This window comes from Elephantulus edwardii, unplaced genomic scaffold (genome assembly GCF_000299155.1).
Source record: "Elephantulus edwardii isolate Elephantulus edwardi_28Jun2011 unplaced genomic scaffold, EleEdw1.0 scaffold00005, whole genome shotgun sequence".
Taxonomy (NCBI): Eukaryota; Metazoa; Chordata; class Mammalia; order Macroscelidea; family Macroscelididae; genus Elephantulus; species Elephantulus edwardii.
In genome coordinates, this window is record NW_006399755.1 from 5,050,121 (window position 1) to 5,069,348 (window position 19,228).

The 19,228-nt window shown below is 40.5% G+C and overlaps 1 pseudogene; it reads left to right on the forward strand.

The window, feature by feature from the left end:
- The first annotated feature begins 17,531 nt into the window (after window positions 1-17,531).
- On the forward strand, window positions 17,532-18,539 carry LOC102850350 (annotated as a pseudogene).
- The last annotated feature ends 689 nt before the right edge of the window (window positions 18,540-19,228 follow it).

Here is a 19,228-nt window from a genome sequence, read left to right on the forward strand (position 1 = left end):
ATATATATATATATATATATATATATATATATATATATATATATGTTCACTATCTAGATTAAAGCTCACTGGGCCAGGTGGTAACATCATGATAGTTGATAACACTCTTGGCATAAGCAGTCATGGAATCAAAAGATAAGCTGCATTAGGAAAGTCTGCTGTCATGTACCTCTCCAGCGTGCTAAAGAGCAACAATGCCAGTCTAGAAACTACGGTGCACTTGATCTGGCCATGGTCTTCACGATTACTTGCTATCCATCAGAGAGCTGGAAAATGACTAAGGATGACAGAAGACGAATTTATGTCTTTGAGTTTTGATGTTGGAGAAGAGCACTGAACATACATAATATGGACTGCCATAAGAACAAAGAGATCTGTTCAGGAAAGGGTGAAACCAAGTTTCTCTTTGTAGGCAAGAATTTTGAAGCTCCATCTCACACACTTTGGGCATGTGTCTAGGGGGGACCAGTCCTTGGAGGAGGGTGCTTTGAAGGGTGGATAGACAGTACAGGGGAGAGAGAGAGAGAGAGACGCTGGACAAGATGGCTTGACACAGTAACTGAGGTAATGGGTGTCAGAGGCAGTGAGATTGGTTGAGGATAAGGCAGGCTTTAGAGCTATTGTGCATAGGGACACTGAGTCACAGTCGACTAACAATGCATAACAACAACATAATACAAAACATTAAAATGGTAGCCATGGCTATTGTTCTTATGTTTCCTGGCTATCACTGAGGAATGAAGCTGGGATTGAAGAGTGAAGTAGGACTGCGAGGTATGACTACAAAGCCCATGTTTTGTGCGAGCCCATGTGGAGCTAACATACTGGGACCACAAGGCAATGGTATTCCCTGGAGATTTGCAATACAGCAGCAGCTTTGACTGTACGAAGAGATACTTTTCCTTACCCATTCTTTTATATTGTTTGAATTTGTATGACACCAAATCCTAGGGCATGCAAGTCAGCCCTAGATTTGAAGACTGCACTATAGCTATTTGTCTGCCTGTCAGACTGTGAGTCCTTTGAGAGCAAGAAGTCTGCCTTATTCACAGAACAGTGTGAATCACACCACCAAAGACAGGTGCAAAAGGTCCAGAGAGCTCATAGATTAACCTGACTTGGAACTGGGCCTTACCAGCCAGAAAAACAAGAAAAGACACTCCAGCCGAAGGGAACAGCAAGTATAAAAGTGTGGACAGCTGAAAGAATATGCTACAGTCAGGAGGTGCTGCAGGTAATCTAGCAAGAGGAATAGATTGCAATTATGTGCTCAAAGATTAGATTTAGCAGCCATTCAGACCTGGTTCAGAAAACATGCTTGATCATATCCAGTCTTGGACAAGTCTCTGTGGTGCCAGAGTACTCAGGTAAGGAAAGGAGATGAGCACAAACACCAGTCAAACCTAACTGACTGCCATCAAGTCAATCCTGAGTCACAGTAACTATAAAACAGTAGAATTGCTCAAGGGTTTCCAAGGCTGTGATCTTTATGGAGGCAGATTGCTACATTTTTCTCCCATAGAGTGGCTGGTGTGTTTAAACCTCTGACCTTTCGGTTAGCGGCTGGAATCTTTAAAACACCACACTACCAGGCTCCTTGAGAACAATCAGCAGATTCTTATAATCTAAGGTCAAATGCCTTTGTTTATCCTGGAGTTTAGAAACAATAGAAGTCTTTGGACGAGAGCTAAACAGGAAACTTTCACAAAGAAGCTGGCATATGACATGGAGCATGAAGGATGAGGAGGATTTTTCCAGGCAGAGATGGAACAGATGGGGCAGGAGGGGGTAACAGCTTATGCAAAAGCAGGGAGATAAGAGAGCCCAGGCCATGCTCAGAGAGCTGGAGTACAGAACATGAGAGAAACATTGTAGATGAAGCAAGTGAGGTGGATTGCCTCGCTGGGGAGGGCTTTGAACGTGAGGCCAAAGGTTCTGGCCTGTTTCCACACCATTGATAGAGTCTGGGTTTCCAGCTGACATTCTCGGAAGCCGAGGGTCATTATCCAAGACATTAAGTGGCTAATGGGCCCATCCCAGTGCCCTGTGCAGCCTGGAGCACAAACGTTTTCCAAATGCTGTTTTTATCTCTTGGCAACAGTGAGTCCAAGCCCTCCCCTCCTGTCCTTCCATCCTCACCCTAATAGTCCTGTGCTGCTGGGGTCCACTCTCCACAGCTCATAGCCTAAAGCTCTGAGAGCTGTCACCTTACCCTCAGTACCCTACTCTAGACCCAGCCCAACCCAGCCCTTTCCCAGAAATGAAGCCAAGTCCACACCTGTTCTCTCTGACCTCACTGCTTCCCTGCTAATTGATCAGGGCACAATAATAGCAGACAGGAGGAGGACTCATCCCTGATGGGTGTGGGGCCTGGGAGAGAGCCTCAATTATTAATCCTGCACCAGCTGCTAGCGCCAGCAGGCCTCCTGGTCCTCAGTAGGGTGGCCTGGTCCTGGATAGGAGTGGTGGAAGGGTTGGGAAGAGTGACTGAACAAAACTCAGCAGCTCTCGGGACCTATCTAAATCCCTGTGGCAGCAGGTTCTGACATCTGGCCTGACTGAGAGGGGAAAGTGGATGGCTACCTTTGACGAGACGAGGCAGAGATATGTGGAAGGTCCCCAGAACACTCTTTCTTTCCCTTCCCACCATTCTATACCTGATGCCTCTTCCTATTCTTTGGGAGCCCAAGCAGTCCAGAAAGTAACAGACAGCAGGGTGCATTCTCAGCCACCTTAGCCAGGTACAAGACTTTTCAAGTCTTCCCTCCACGGTTTAAATCTCTGATGTCTTGTTGTGGTTGTGGTTATTGTTGTTATGTGCCACTGAAACATCTGGGACTCATAGCAACCCTAGGTAAAACAGCTCTGAATCTTGCCCTTTCTTGAGCCAGTCTCATTCATTCTGACACATCTAATGCTACCCTAGTTATCGTGTTAATACATCTTATCTGGGGGCTTCTTCTCCTGAGCTGTCCCTCCACTCTTTCAAGCATGATGTCCTTTTCCAAGTACTGGTCCCTCCTGGACAAGTGCCCAAAATTTGTGAGATGGAGTTTCAAAATTCTTTTCTTCAAGTAGGAACTTAGTATCACCCTCTCCAAGACAGACTTACTCTTCTCCAGCACCACAGTTCAAAAGCATCAATTCTTCTGTCATCATTAGTCATTTTCCAGCTCTCTGATGCATGGCAAGAAATTGTGAAGATTAAGGCCTGGATCGTGCACATATTAGTATCTAGACTGACATCATTGATCTTCAGCACTCTGGAGAAGTCTCTGATAGCAGACTTCCTCAATACAATTTGTCTTTTGATTTCTTGACTGCTGGTGCCAAGAGTGTTGATTGTGGAGTCAAGCAAGCTGAAATTGTTAACAGCCTCTTTCTCTTTTCCAACCATCATGGTGCCACCAATTGTCCATTGGTGAACCTCTTTTTCTTCTTGATGTTTAGCTTCAACCTATATTGAAGACTGCAGTCCCTGACCTTCTGAAGCAAATTATTCAAGTCCTCCTCATTTTCAGCAAGTAAGATTGTATCACCTGCATAGCACAGGTTTTTGACAATTATTCCTCCAATCCCATCTTAGGGGTAAGTAATTGTTTTGCCAGTGCAAAGCCACACATTTCAAATCCAGCTACTCTGCAGAAAAAAAGGCAATTTCTTCTGGTGCAATTTACTGCTCCTAAAACTATCTGGAGATTCAGTGATGGGTCAGTTCCAAAATGACAGTATACAATAACAATCATAATTCATATCAAGGTACTCCTAAAGAGCTGGGAGCAGAGGCATAGATACAATCCTTCTAACCCTTCCTGTTCTAGCTTACCCAACCTCCAAAATTTCACTTCCTCCAGGAAGTATTCTCTGACTGCTTCTTCCCTCCCAGCCTCAACTGAGTCAACAGAACAATTAATCATGAGTCCACAGAATAATAGCCCATTTTTCCAATGTTCTTTATGACTGTGAGGTGGCTGCTATATCCCTGTAAATGTCATAAAAACAGGCCTCTGCTTCTTTTTACATGGAGTGGGGCAGGGAGGAAAGGATGACTTTGGGAACCATAAGAGCATTCAAGGTTGGCCTCTGCTAGAAGCAAGGTGAACTCAGAGAAGTTGTTCAGCCCCTCCGAGGCTCAGATCATCCACTTGTAAAATGAAGAATAATCTAAGATCCTCTGGAAAATCAGGAAGGACTCTTCAGTGAAATTTGTGTTGTCCTCACTTTAACCAGGAATCTCTACTTTCCCTACTCTGAGCCTACTATTCTCATTTCTCAAGCACTGTGTACTCCCAGGAAAAACAGTTCTTTTTTAAAATTAAAGATATAAAACAAAGGGGTTTATTGATGGTTTATTGTATTTACCAAACTGCTGATGTCACTCCAGGAACATATTCTAACAATGTTGAGTTCCATTCTCAATGGACCCAGGTGAAAAGACAGGGTAATGACGGGCAAGGTCCAATGGTGATTAATTTTATAAAACATAAAGCTTATGTGTGCCTGGTTCAGTCAACTCTCAGTTTTAGGGTCATGGGTTCAAAGCACAATGCATAAGAATCATTGTATGAAACACAATGTAAATAAAGAATAGTGTGAAACATGATGTATACAAACTTTGTAAGTAAACCAACAACAGAAGAAAAAAATTCACTAAATTGAAACACACACACATACACAAAACAACAACAACACCACAGCAAAAACACCAACTTAAAAAGAAAGTCCCTGAGAGAGTAAGAGCTCTGTAGAATGGACCCTTGGAAAGCTTTTCTAATAAATGAGGTTTAATAAAGAGCTTAGAGACATGGGAGTAAAAGTGACCCTGGAAAGCTATTCTAGATCCTAGAGATATCAGACATGGGTTTGAACCCTAAGTCGCTTCTTTGAAAACTGTTCCCAGCTGAGTTTAGTCTTCCTCATCTGGAGATAATCTCATCTTGAAGACTTATTATTTTTATCATCTTTTTTTTGTTTGTTTGTTTGTGTGTGTTGTACCGTCAAATCGGATCTGACTGGTACAGGAGGAGACGGCCCCTCCTTCTCCAGCAGAGCATCTGGTGGATTCGAACCGCGTATCTCTGGGATTGCCGTGCAGCTTCTTGCCACTAGGCCACCAGAGCTCCCCTAGATTTATTATTTTTAAAGTGAAATAATCTATTAAATGTCCCAGATATGTTGTTGTTAGGTGCTATATGACTCCTAGTGACCCTGTGAACAACAGATCCAAACCCCATCCTATCCTGTGCCATTCTTACACTTCCTAACAAACTAGAGCCCATTCCAGCAGTCACTGTGTCAATCCACCTGGTTGAGGGTTTTCCTGTCCTTTGTCAACCCTGCTGCTTTTACGAGAATCATGTCCCTCTCCAAGGAATAACCATGAGATGAAGCTTCAACATATTTTCGCCTCCTAGGAGCACTCTCACTGCACTTTTCCCAAGACACATTTGTTCGTTCTTTTGGCAGTCCATGGGCTAGTCAATACTCTTCTCCAACACTACAGCTCAAAGGCATCAATTCTTCTGTCAACCTTATTGATTGTCCAGCTCTCAGATGAACATCATGCAAGTGATTGGAAATTCCACGACTTAAATCAGATGCACCTTAGTCCTCAAGCTCCTCAGTAATTTGGAAAGATCACTCACTGCAGACCTTCCCAGTGCAATAAGTCTCCTGATTTCCTGCTTGCTGCTACCAAGTGTATTGATTGTGCATCCAAGCAAGATGAAATCATTGACAACCTCAATCTTTTCTTCGTCTATCATGATGTTGCCTATCCAGTGGTAAGAATTTTTGTTTTCTTGATGTTGAAGTGCAATCCATACTGACGGATGTATCCTTCGATCTTCTACTAGTGTTTCAAGTCTTCCTCACTTTCAGCAAGCAAGATCGTGTCATCTGCATGACACAGGTTATTGATGAGTCTTCCTCTGATCTTTTTGTCACATTCTTCTTCACAGAGCCCAGCTTCTCAAATAATTTGCTCAGTATACAGATTGACTAGGTTTGGAGAGAGGATACAATCCTGAAGCACCCCTATTTGTTTTTACCACACAATGTTTCTTTGTGAGTACAAGAACCACTTGGTCTAGGTGTAGATTCCACATAAGCACAATTAAGTGTTCTGGGATTCCCATGCTTCTCAATATCAGCCACAACTTGTTATGATCCACACAGACAAATACCTTTGCATAATCAATAAAGCATAAATAGACATTCTTCTGGTGTTCTTTACTTTCAGCCAGGATCCATCTGACATCAGCAAATTATATCCCTGGTGCCATGGAATCTTCTAAATACTACTTGAACTTGAAATCCTGGCAGTTCCCTAAACATGTGCTATTCTAGTTGCTTTTGAATGATCTTCAGCAGTATATCAATTGCACGGGATATTAATTATATTGTTCAATAGTTTCCATGATCTTTTATATCTCCTTTCTTGGGAATTGGAATAAATGTGGATCTCTTCCAATCAGTTAGCCAGATAGCTGTCCTCCAAATTTCCTGGCATAGAATGGTAAGCATATCCAGGACTGCATCTGTTAGTTGAAATATGTCAATCCATCCCAATGACACCCGGGATCTTATTTTTTTGCCAATACCTTCAGTGTATCTTCAACTTCTCCTTTGTTACCTTTGGCTCTTATTCATATGCTATTTCCTGAAGTTTTTCAGGTATGCCTTTTTGGTTGGGGGCTGGGAACACTTTAGTTGAAACCATTAGAACCCAGAAGGTGGGCCTTTTGGATTAACAATCAACTGGGGACTGGGAGCCTCTTATTTAAAGCAGTTAGGACCTGTAAGATCAGACTTTTGGATTAACAGTTGGTTAGGATCTGGAAGTCTTATTTTTAAAACAGTTACAATTTGAAGTCAGGCCTTTTTTATCAACAGTTTTTTGCTTATGTGAAACATTAGCAGCAAGGACTCAACTGACACTTTCATGTGTTCTTAAAATCCACGTGTGGGGCCTTATCCCAGTATTCTAGCCATGAATCTCAGCCAAAATACTTCAACACTCTCCCAGGAGCACATCCAGCCACATCTATGCAGGCTTCAACTATATCTGGTAACATAATATCCGTATGCCTGATTTGCTATTAGAAGTACAACACAAATTGTCTGTTGTATTTCAGGAATATATATTTCTAATTAGTATAGCACTTATCTCAGTGTTTGCTGTACTGAGGTAACTTGTGGTTTGCTGTGATGTGCAAAGTTATGCTATCTGTGTGTCAAATGCCACAAAGGTCACCCAGAATAGACAGGTTTTAATAGAGCTCTCAGATTAAGACAGATGAAAAAGTAGGATTAGATAACTACTTTTTAAATAGCAGGCCTCTGAAGACCCTTTTATCAGTCGAGAAACATGGATAGTTATAGTATTATAGGCAGAGCCCAGATTGGAAGTCAATGAGGAAAATAGAGTCAGACATTCTTTAATACTTAGAACATGATGTACAAATCATTAATATTGTCCACTTTGGATCAGAAAATCTTATAGGATAATATTCTAGAAATGAAAAATAGAAGAATAGTGATGCATTCATAGTTAAAAAGTCAATTCAAGTTCTATCCTGAAGTACAGTCTTGTGACTGACAAGAAAGACCTGTTAATACAACTATTCTTCAAATATACCCTCCTACAACTAAAGCCAAAGAGAGAAAATTGGAAATCTTTATCAAATTTTGCAGTCCAAAATTGACCAAATATGGAATCAAGATCTGTTAATGATAATTGGTAACTGGAGTGCAAAAGTTGGAAAAACTGACAAAGAAACAATAGGTAAAAAGTATGGTCTTGGTGACAGAAATGAGGCTGAAAAAAGAATGATCAAATTTTGTAAATTCAATAATTTATTCATTGCAAAGACCATTTTTTCTTTCTTTCTTTTTTTTTCAAAAAACCCATGAATGGCAACTTTACACATGGACCTCACCTGATGTATTGCATAGGAATCAGATTGACTACATTTGTGGGAAGAATCATATTGAAGAAGCTCAATATTAGCTAGAAATAATAGATATTGGTAAAAAAGTGGAGATTGGAACTCTCATACACTGTTGCTGGGATTGTAAAATGATACAACCAGTTTGGAAGGCAGTTAGGCATTTTTCCAAAAAGCTGAACATAAAAATTCCACATGACCAAACTATTCCACGACTACAAATGTTGCTGTTGTTATGTGCTATTGAATCACCTGTGACGCATAGCGATCCTATGTATAACAGCTGTGAACCCCGACCTGTCCTGAGCCAGTCTCACTAATTCCAACACACATTGCCCCATTGCCCCAGTCACTGCATCAATTTATCTCATCTGGGGTCTTCCTCTCATGTGCTGTCCCTCCACTCTTCCAAGCACGATATCCTTCTCCAAGGACCAGTCTCTCCTGACCACATGTCGAAAGTATGTGAGATGGCGCTTCAAAATCCTAGCCTCCCAGGAGAGACTTAGTTTCACCCTCTCCAAGACAGACCTATTTGTTTTCTTGGCAGTCCATGGTATGTTCAAGACTCTTTTCCAGCACCACAGTTCAAAGGCATCGATTCTTCCATCATTATCCAACTCTCTGAAGCATAACAAATAATTGCAAAGATCATGGCCTAAATTAGGTGTGCCTTAGTCTCTAGAATTATATCATTGTTTTCAGCACTCTAGAGTGGTCCCTGACAACAGATATTCCCAATGCAATTCATCTTTTGATTTTCTGGCTGCTGGTTTTAAAAGTGTTGACTGTGGAGCCGAGCAAGCTTAAATTGTTAACAACCTCAATATCTTCTCCATCCATAATTGTGCTGCCAATTGGCCCAGTGGTGAGAATCTTTGTCTTCTTGATTCTGAGCTTCAATGTATATTAAAGAGCAAGCACTTTAAGTCTTCTTCAGTTTCAGCAAGCAAAGTTGTGTCATCTGCATAATGTAAGTTGTTGATAAGTCTACCTTCAATACTTATGCCACATCCTCCTCATAAACCCCTACTTCCCAAATGATCTGTTCTGCATATAGATTGAAAAAGTATGGAAACAGTATGCATCCTTGGTGTACTCCTTTCCTAATTTTGAACCATCCTTGTTTCCCTGATCTTTTATGAGGACTGCTTCCTGGCTCAATTATAAGTTTCACATAAAAAAAAAATCAAGTATTCTGGTATTCCTACTTTCTCAAGGTTAGTCACAATTTGTTGTGAACCACACAATCAAATGCCTTTGCATAGTCAATGAAACACTGATAGAAAGTACTCTTTGCTTTCTGTCAAGATCCATATGACATTATCAATAATGTCTCTAATGTCATGACGTCTTCTAAACCCAGCTTATATTTCTGGTAGTTCTCTGTCAATGTACTGTTACCTCAAGGAAATTAGAACTGAGACACAAATGGAGATTTGTACACCAGTGTTCATAGCAGCATTATTGACCATCACAAGAACATGGTAACAGCACAAATGTCCAACTACAATTGAGGAATTGTGAAAATTACTATATAACTTGGGAGAGACTGGAGAGCATTATGCTGAGTGAACAAACTCAGTCTCCTATGGACAAATACTGCAAAATGTCATTGTACAAATATAAGGATAGTGTTTCTAAGCTTGATCCCAGTTTGTCTGTTAAGAATGTTATGGTTTTGGGCTTTACTCCAGTTCTCTGATCCACCCTGAGTTGATGTTTGTGTATGGTGTGAGATGTGGATCCTGTTTCAGCTTTCTGCAGGTGGAAGTCCAATTTTGCCAGTACCATTTGTTGAAGAGGTTTTCATTTCCTCATTTTATATTTTTTATTTCCTTATGGAGTATCAGTTGACTAGTCCAAGGTATAAAGAGACTGCCAAATACAACCAGAAACGCACAATCTAAAGAGGATAAAATTGATGCATGGCACCCTCTGAAGATTAAATTTCTGTGTACATCAAAAACTTTTTCCAACAGGGTGAAAAGAAAACCTACAGTCTGGGAACAAGCATTTGGTAATACCATCTCAGACAAGAGTCCTATAACAAAAGTTTACAGAATACTCCTGGGCCTCCACAAGAAAAAGACTGATAACTCAATTACAAAATGGGCAAAAGACATGAAAAGAATTTCCACAAAGGAAGATATTCGAATGGCAAACAGACACATGAAGAAGTGCTCCAAATCACTAGCAATAAGAGAGATGCAAATCAAAATCACAATGAGGTACCATCTCATGCTAGTAAGAGTGGCAAAGTTTAACACGTTGCTGCATACTTTTAAATTGACAACCATATTTAGAAACAAATTTGCCATCATTTGTGGAAACGTGTTAACAAAGAAGCAAGTAATAGATGTTGGAGAGGATGTGGCAAGAAAGGAACTTTTAAACATTGTTGGTGGGATTGTAAAATGGTGCAACCACTCTGGAAGACAGTTTGGCACTCCCTCAAAAAGCTGAATATAGAAAATCCATATGACCCAACTATTCCACTACTTGGAATACACCCTGAGAATATGAGAACTGAGACACAAACTGAAATTTGTACACCAATGTTCATAGCAGCATTATTCACCATCGAACATGGAAACAGCCCAAATGTCCAACCACAAATGAATGGATTGAGAAATTATGGTACAGTCACACAACGGAATACTATGCAACACACAGGAGCAAAAACTTTGTAAATTATTACCTAACTTTAAAAAAGTATTACCTAACTTGGCAGGGACTAGAGAGCATTATGCTGAGTGAACTAACTCAGTACCACAAGGATAAATATTGTATAAGACCATTGTAGAATGAGTATAAGGATCCAGGAGGGTTGGGAGAGTCTAGAAGCAGAGGGATGTGAATGTGCAGGGGGAAGAGGGGATTAATCATTGGACTGTACAATTTGATGGGTGGAAGGGGTGAGGGAAATGGAAAGAATTTGTTTGAATGTGTATTAGAATTTTGTAAATAAACTAGTAAAAAAATAAATAGAAGGATAACTAGTAAAACATATATGGGGACCAAAGAGGGAAAGGGTGGAAACAGAGCAGTGAGGATGGGCAGGAGAAAATCATGGAGTCACACAATCTGGTGGGTAGATGGAGAGGGTAAAGGAAATAGGAAAGATATGGTGGGGATCTGAAAAGACAGGGTAATGATGGGCATAGTTCAATGGAGATTGGTTTTACAAGACACAATGAATGGGAATGATTGCATGAAACACAAAGTGAATGAAGCAATGAAGCATCATGTGAAATACAATTTATACAAATTTTGTATGCAAACCGATATAAAATTTAAATTTTTTTAAAATGTTTTTTCAAAACTAGGCCATGGGCTATGGGACTAGATTATCAATTACTCATGCACAAGTTCAAACTGAGGTGAGACTAAAGAAAATAAAAACAAGCCCACGAGAAACAAAATATGATCTTGAGTCTATTTCATATGAATTTCAAAATCATCTAAGAATAGTTTTAGAGAATTGAACACCAATGATTGAAGACCAGATGAGTTGTGGGATGGCATAAAGGGTATTATCCATAAAGAGAGCAAAAGTTCATTCATTACAAAGACAGAGGAGAAAGGAAAAAGCTGAAATGAATGTCAGAAGAGACTCTGAAAATTGCACTAACGTGTAAGCCAAAACAAAGGGAGAGATGCTGAAGTAAAAAGCTAAATATTTCAAAGGACAGCTTGAAAAGACAAAGCAAAGTATTATAATGGAATGTGTAGAGAGCTGGAATTGGAGAATGAAACAGGAAGAACTTGCTCTGCATTTCTCAAGCTGAGAGAACTGAAAAACAAATTTAAGCCTTAAGGCACAAAATTGAAAAGATACTATGTGAAATATGTTAAATGACCCAGGAAGAATCAACAGTAGATGCAAGGGAATACACAGAGTCATTGTAAAAAAAAGGAAGGAAGGAAGAAACAACCATATACTGACATTGAAAAAAATAGTCCAAAGGAGGGATTCAATAAACAGTTCTAATAAACAGGTTGTTTTATTAGCTTTCTGGGGCTTTGATTTCTATACTGTAAAATTCACCAGATTTATGTATGTAATTCAAGGAGTTTTGACAAAAGTATCATGATCTAGAACATTCATATCTCTATGAAACATCCTTCATGCTCCTTTTTATCAACTTTCTCTAAACTGATAGTCCCTGTAGGTTTCCTTTTCTAAACTTTCATATAAATGGTGTAAACATTATATAGACATTAGAAGCATGCTTCTTTCATGAGATTCATCATGTCGTTATGTATCAGGAGCATTCTTTTTATTGATGAGTATTTTTCCATTGTATGTGTATACTATAATCTATTTATCCATTCACTGCTGAAACTGAGGAGGACCTGAAACACTTGCAGCAGAGGGTCAAGGACTGCAGCCTTTAGTATGGATTGAGGCTCAATGTCAAGAAGACAAAGATTCTCAGCACTGGACCAATTGGCAGCATCAGGATAAATGGTGAAGAGATTGAGATTGTTCACAGCTTTAGTCTGCTTGGCTCCATGGTCAACACTCTTGGCACCAGTTTGTTGTTGTTGTTGTTAAGTGCCATCGCATAGCAGGTGACTCATAGTGACCCTATGAAGGAGAGTCTTCAAAGCTTGGGTGTCTCTCATCCTCTCTCCAGGTTCATAGGTTTTCCGGAGGCAAGCTATTATGGAAGCGGATGCCACTCCTCCTTCCATTGGCACCAGTAGCCAGGAAATTAAAAGACATATTGCAATGGGAAAGTCTGCTGTTAGAGACCTCTCCAAAGTACTGAAGAGCAATGGTGTCACTCTGGAGACTAAGGTGCGTATGATACAGGCTATGGTTTTTGCAATCACTTGTTATGCATCAGAGAGCTGGACAATAACTAGGAAAGATAGAAGGAAAATTGATGCCTTTGAGCTGTGGTGCTGGAGAAGAGTATTGAATGTACTGTGGACTGCCAGGAAAACAAACAGATTTATCCTGGAGAGGGTTAAACCAGGCTGCTCCTTGGACGCAAGGATTCTGAGGCTCTGTCTCACATACTTTGGACATGTTGTGAGGAGAGACCAGTCCTTGGAGAGGGACATCATGCTTGGGAGGGTGGAGGGACAGCGCAGGAGGGGAAGGCCCCCTATGAGGTGGATTGATTCAGTGACTGGGATAATCGGGATGGGAGTGTCAGAGACAGTGCGATTGGCACAGGACAGAGCAGAGTTTAGGGCTGTTGTACATAGGGTCACTATGAGTCGCAAGCGACTTGACGGCACATAACAACACAACATGTGTATACTATAATTTGTTTATCCATTCACTGCTTTGATAGACATGTGAATTGTTTCCAAATTTGGACTATTGTGAATAAGAAAGCACTATGCAATGAAGCACAAGAGCTATGGTTGTTATCTTATTATGAAATTACAGAAAACTGGTACTGGGCAGGCTCTCAGACGTCATCTTGAAGATAAAGAAAATGAAGCTCAGAGGGGAAAACTCCTTTGTTTTACAGGTGAAGTATAGTCCATGAATCAACAGCATTAACACCAACCAGGAACACAATAAAATGCAGAGAAGCATGCCCCACCACAAATATAATTAATAAGAATCGTCATTTTAGCAAAAATACTCATCCCTAGGTAAGTATAAGAAGCAATGGACTGGCAGAAAATGGGCAAATTTGAGACTACATCCTAAGACACCTGATCCCCAAGATGGAACTGCTTATTTGATGACAGGAAATCAGTGTGGGCAGGAGACAAATTAGGAATTACAGCTTCAGCTTCTGGAAAATCCCTCTGATCTATGAGGAGCATGACTGACCTAAGGGCAGAACTTTAAGTGCTTCTGATGCCTTTTGGGGTCACAGGGGCCTCTCGTTGTCTGGGTGACCTTGGGTCCCAGAAGGCTTGTGCTCCTTAATTGAAAATCATAATTATTTATTTAGATGAGAATGCTATTACCATGCAGAATTAATGAAAGCCGTGTGAACTGGTTTGAGGGAGGCAGAAGGAGTAAGCAAAAAATTCCTAGGTATTGAGAGGCTAAAAGTACTCATTAAACTCATCTCCCATAGATATCCCTTAAGTATGCTATATCTATTAAAAAGATGTGCAGTCACCATTGCCTTGAAACAGCTTAAGCAGTAACTACGAGATAATGAACAAATTATAAAGCAGTCATTGCTGTCTCATCAACAGGTGCTCTTTCAGGATGGTGACTTCTTTCAGGGTGGTGAGTACAAAGTAAAAATAATATTGCTAGATTTTCTTCTGTTCTGTGACTGACTATTAGAGTGTGTTTCCCAACTGGAAAACAAGTAACAAAATATATTTATCCCAAAACAGTCTTATGAATCCACCCAATCAACAAACTAAGGCTTCACACCCTCAAACAAGTTTATCACGGATCTTCAGATAGTTATTAAAAGTCTAAGCTGTTCTGCTATGCAAAAGCAAAGACTAGATATGGAGACAAGAATGGGTCCCTGCTCATCAAGAGTTTAGTCTAATGGGATGGGGGATGAGGAAAATATACGAAACTGAATGGCACAAATAAATAACCACATAAAGGAGTCTGCCCATGTCCAGTGAAGTAGTATCGAGTTGTATATTCAATATTCCACATCAATGGCACAATTCAAAGGTGTCAATTCTTAAGTCTTCCTAATTCAAAATCAAACTTTCACATGCATATGAAGCAAATGAAAAAATAGGCTTTGGCTAGGCACACTTCAATCTTTAAAGCAATACTCTTGCTCTTTTGCACTTTATTTTAAAAGGTTCTTGCAATAGATTTGTCCAATGCAATTTGTTCCTAAAGGCTGTGGACCCACCCTTTGAGAACCAGGAGATTGGAGTCCATCCTCTGAAACTGAGAAGGCCCTGATTCCCACACTTCTCTAAGGTGTTCTGATGATCTCTGGGCTGATCTAGAAATACTCCTTTTCTTGGAGGACAAAAGATGTTGCTTATTTGCACTGTTTCCTCCCTGTAGAATTCCAAAAGGCAAAGTTTTCTGCCATTCATTGTGTGACTGATCCCTTCAGTCTAAGCTAATAGATTTTCTGCTGTGGTAGCTGGTTAGATCCATCAGTCACAGGCTCTATCTCTTTAACAAAAGATTGTGCAGCTAGATCCTGGGTAACAATTCTAGGACTCATGGCTTTAGTGTACACAACAGAATTTTCCAAATCCTTGAGTTCCTGTTTTCGGTTTTATAGTTCGTTTTAAGTACATTTCTCTCCTCTCACATTTTACTGAAGTAGCAAGACAAAAACCACATGGCTTTTTTAAGATCTTGCTTAGTAATTTTATCAGACAAATATGCAAGTTAGTCACTTATAAGTACTACTTTCTACCAAACATTTTAATATAATACAGACAAGTTTCTGTCACTATATAAAAGACATCACCCATTCTCCATTGTCTAATTATATGATCAGCACTCGTTTTCTTTTAAAATCTCACGAGAGAATAGAAAGTGAGATCTTAATAGCTTGTGAACAACATCTAAAGTACTCTCCTGTTCCAAAATGAGGATGAGGAAGGGAAAAGCAAAGAGGCATTGAAACAAATAGCTCTAATGGACTACGCTGAACCTCAACCTCCATGACCCTAAGACCAGAAAATAGTGCCCAGCTACCATCACTGACCACTCTAAAAGGGATCATAGTAGAAGACCTTGGGTATAACTAAAGAAACTGTAGAACAAAACTCAAAACATTTAAAGTACAAGATTTATTGGTCTCATATAAATTGGTATAATTTTAAAATAATGGTTCTTAGTCACCCTTGAAACAAGAACAAAACTCACTTCCATGATTAAATTTCCAGCCAAACAATACACAAGTCGGTGTAAAAGGGAAGCACTCACTCCTTAGAATCACCAGCTACATGAGGTCAAAAAGTAATGCTTGTCAAAGAATAAAGCCCTGAAGGCAGAGAGGTGTAGGACAGAAAAGTTAATGAAAATCGGAACTTCAGGAAGGCAGAAAAGCACGATTATGTTGTTGGTATTGCCACTCATATTGTAAAACAAAATGTGTGTGAATTATTATTTAATGAGAAACCAATGAGGCTTGTAAACTTGCACTCAAATCACAATTTTTTTTCAAAAAATTTAGGAGGGCAACAGACTCCTCTTTTCTGCCACTCAGGAACTTTGGCCTTGAGCACTGTGTCTAGCTACATCACATAGTACTTCTCAAGCTCAAGCAGACAAAGTAGGTAGAGATGTGGTTTCTGGAGGGGAATAGTCATCCCACTTTCGGTTCTGTGGACCTTGGACCAAATACAGAGGTCCTTCACAAAACGTTGCCATACTCTGGGGGAGAGAGGGAGGAAGGGAGGAAGGGAGGGAGGAAGGGGGGGAGAGAGAGAGAGATGTTGTTGTTGCTATGTGCCATCAGTCACGTGTGACTCATAGTGACCCTCTGTACAGTAGCCCTAAACCCTGCTCTATCCTGTGCCATCTCACTGTCTCCAACACACCTATCCCAATTACCCCAGTCACTGAATCAATCCATCTCATAGAGGGTCTTCCTCTCTTGCATTGTCCCTCCATCCTCCCAAACATGACGTCCTTCTCCAAGATTTGGTCCCTTCTTGCAACATGCCCAAAGTATGTCAGGTGAAGCTTCAGTCCTTACCTCCAAGGAACAGTTTGGTTTAACCCTCTCTAGGACAAACCTGTTCATTTTCTTAGCAGTCCATGGTATAGTCAATACTCTTCTCCAACACCACAGCTCAAAGGCATCAATTCTTCTATCCTCCCTAGTCCAACTCTCTGATGCATAGCAAGTGATTGTATCAGGTGCACCTTAGTCTCCAGAGAGACAAAATTGCTCTTCAGTACTTTGGAGAGGTCCCAAACAGCAGACTTTCCCATCACAATACATCTTTTAATTTCCTGGCTGCTGGTGCCAAGAGTGTTGATTGTGGAGCCAAGCAAACTAAAGCTGTGAACAATCTCAATCTCTTCACCACCCATCCTGATGCCACCAATTGGCCCAGTAGTGAGAACCTTTGTCATTTTGATATTGAGCCTCAATCCATATTGAAGGCTGCAGTCCTTGACTCTCTGCAGCAAGCACTTCAGGTCCTCCTTAGTTTCAGCAAGCAGGGTTTTGTTATCTGCATAACTCAGGCTGTTGATGAATGTTCCTTCAATCTTGATGCTACATTTCTCCTCATAGAGCCCAGCCTCCCAGATAATCTGTTCTGCATATAGGTTAAAAATAGTTTTACTTAATAAAAAAATGTTATTTCAGTTATGTGCCTTCAAGCTGGAACCACCTCATAGCTGACCCTCCAACAAATTTTCAGAGGCTATAAATCACATAGGAGGAGGTTGCCCATCTTCCTCCCTTGAACTGCATGTTATCAGATTGGTTGCACACTCTTTACCACTAGGCCACCAGCACTCTCTACTATATATATTTCTGTTGTTGTTAGGTGACCCACGGCAACCCTGTGTGGCAGTGTGACAGAACTTCTCCAAGAGATTTTCTTGGCACAGTCTCTCCAAAAGTAGATCACAAAGTCTTTCTCCCATAGAGCCACTGGAGGTGAGGATTAAAATCTCCAATCTTGCTTTTCCGCGGCCATTTTAAATCCAGCTCCATACAACGCTCCACCGCCACCGCTGCTGCCGCGACACGGTCCGCGCGCCAGCACCACCCTCCTGACAGTTCCGCCACAATGGAGGACATGAACGAGTACAGCAACATAGAAGAGTTCGCAGAGGGATCCAAGATCAACGCGAGCAAGAATCAGCAGGATGACGGTAAAATGTTTATTGGAGGCTTGAGCTGGCATACAAGCAAGAAAGTTCTGACTGAGTATTTGTCTCGGTTTGGAGAAGTGGTAGACTGCACCATTAAAACAGATCCAGTCACTGGACGGTCAAGAGGGTTTGGATTTGTACTTTTCAAAGATGCTGCTAGTGTTGATAAGGTTTTGGAACTGAAAGAACACAAACTGGATGGCAAGTTGATAGACCCCAAAAGAGCTAAAGCTTTAAAAGGGAAGGAACCCCCCAAAAAGGTTTTTGTAGGTGGATTGAGCCCAGATACTTCTGAAGAGCAAATTAAAGAATATTTCGGCGCTTTTGGAGAGATTGAAAATATTGAACTTCCCATGGATACAAAAACCAATGAAAGAAGAGGATTTTGTTTTATCACATATACAGATGAAGAGCCAGTAAAGAAATTGTTAGAAAGTAGATATCATCAAATTGGTTCTGGGAAGTGTGAAATCAAAGTTGCACAACCCAAAGAGGTATATAGGCAGCAGCAACAACAACAGAAAGGAGGAAGAGGTGCTGCAGCTGGTGGGCGAGGTGGTAGTAGGGGTTGTGGACGAGGTCAGGGCCAAAACTGGAACCAAGGGTTTAATAACTATTATGATCAATGATATGGAAATTACAATAGTGCCTATGGTGGCGATCAAGACTATAGTGGCTATGGCGGATATGATTATACTGGGTATAACTATGGGAACTATGGATATGGACAGGGATATGCAGACTACAGTGGTCAACAGAGCACATATGGCAAGGCATCTCGAGGAGGTGGCAATCACCAAAACAATTACCAGCCATACTAAAGAAGGTCACTGACAAAAAAACAGGAGGAGACGCTAAAGTAACCCATCATGTAGGACAACGTTGAAGATTGATCTTCTGTTGATCTCAGATGATTATTTTGTAAAAGACTTTCTAGTGAACAAGACAATTGTGTCCAACTGTACATAGCTGCCAATTAGTTTTCTTTGTTTTTACTTTGTCCTTTGCTATCTGTGTTTTGACTAGATGTGGATTTGTGTTTATACAAATTTTATTTGTATGATTTCATGTTACACCTCCAATAAATGCTTCCTTATGTGAAAAAAAAAATCTCCAATCTTTCAGTTAGCATTTCAGCACTTGATCATTGTACAGCCGGAGAACCTTTGTATTATGCTATAATTTTATAATTGATGAAATCTCTTTGCTTAAGTGTTTCCTCTAATATTCCCCACAATCCTGTAAAAAGACAAAACATCAATCTATACACATTTTATAATGAGACATCTAATACTCCCAGAAGTGGGAGCAGTAAGTCCAATTCCACTTAAGCAGAAAGGAACAGAGCTAGAGTAGAACTTGGTCTTTCATAGTCCAAATTCAGTACCTGCTTCCTCCATTGTTCTGAATTAAGTCACTTCTAGGCAAGAAACTGTGCTGTAATTCTGAAGGAACACAGTTCAAATCCACCAGCTGCTCCACTGGAAGATAGGCAATCTCCTCCCATGAG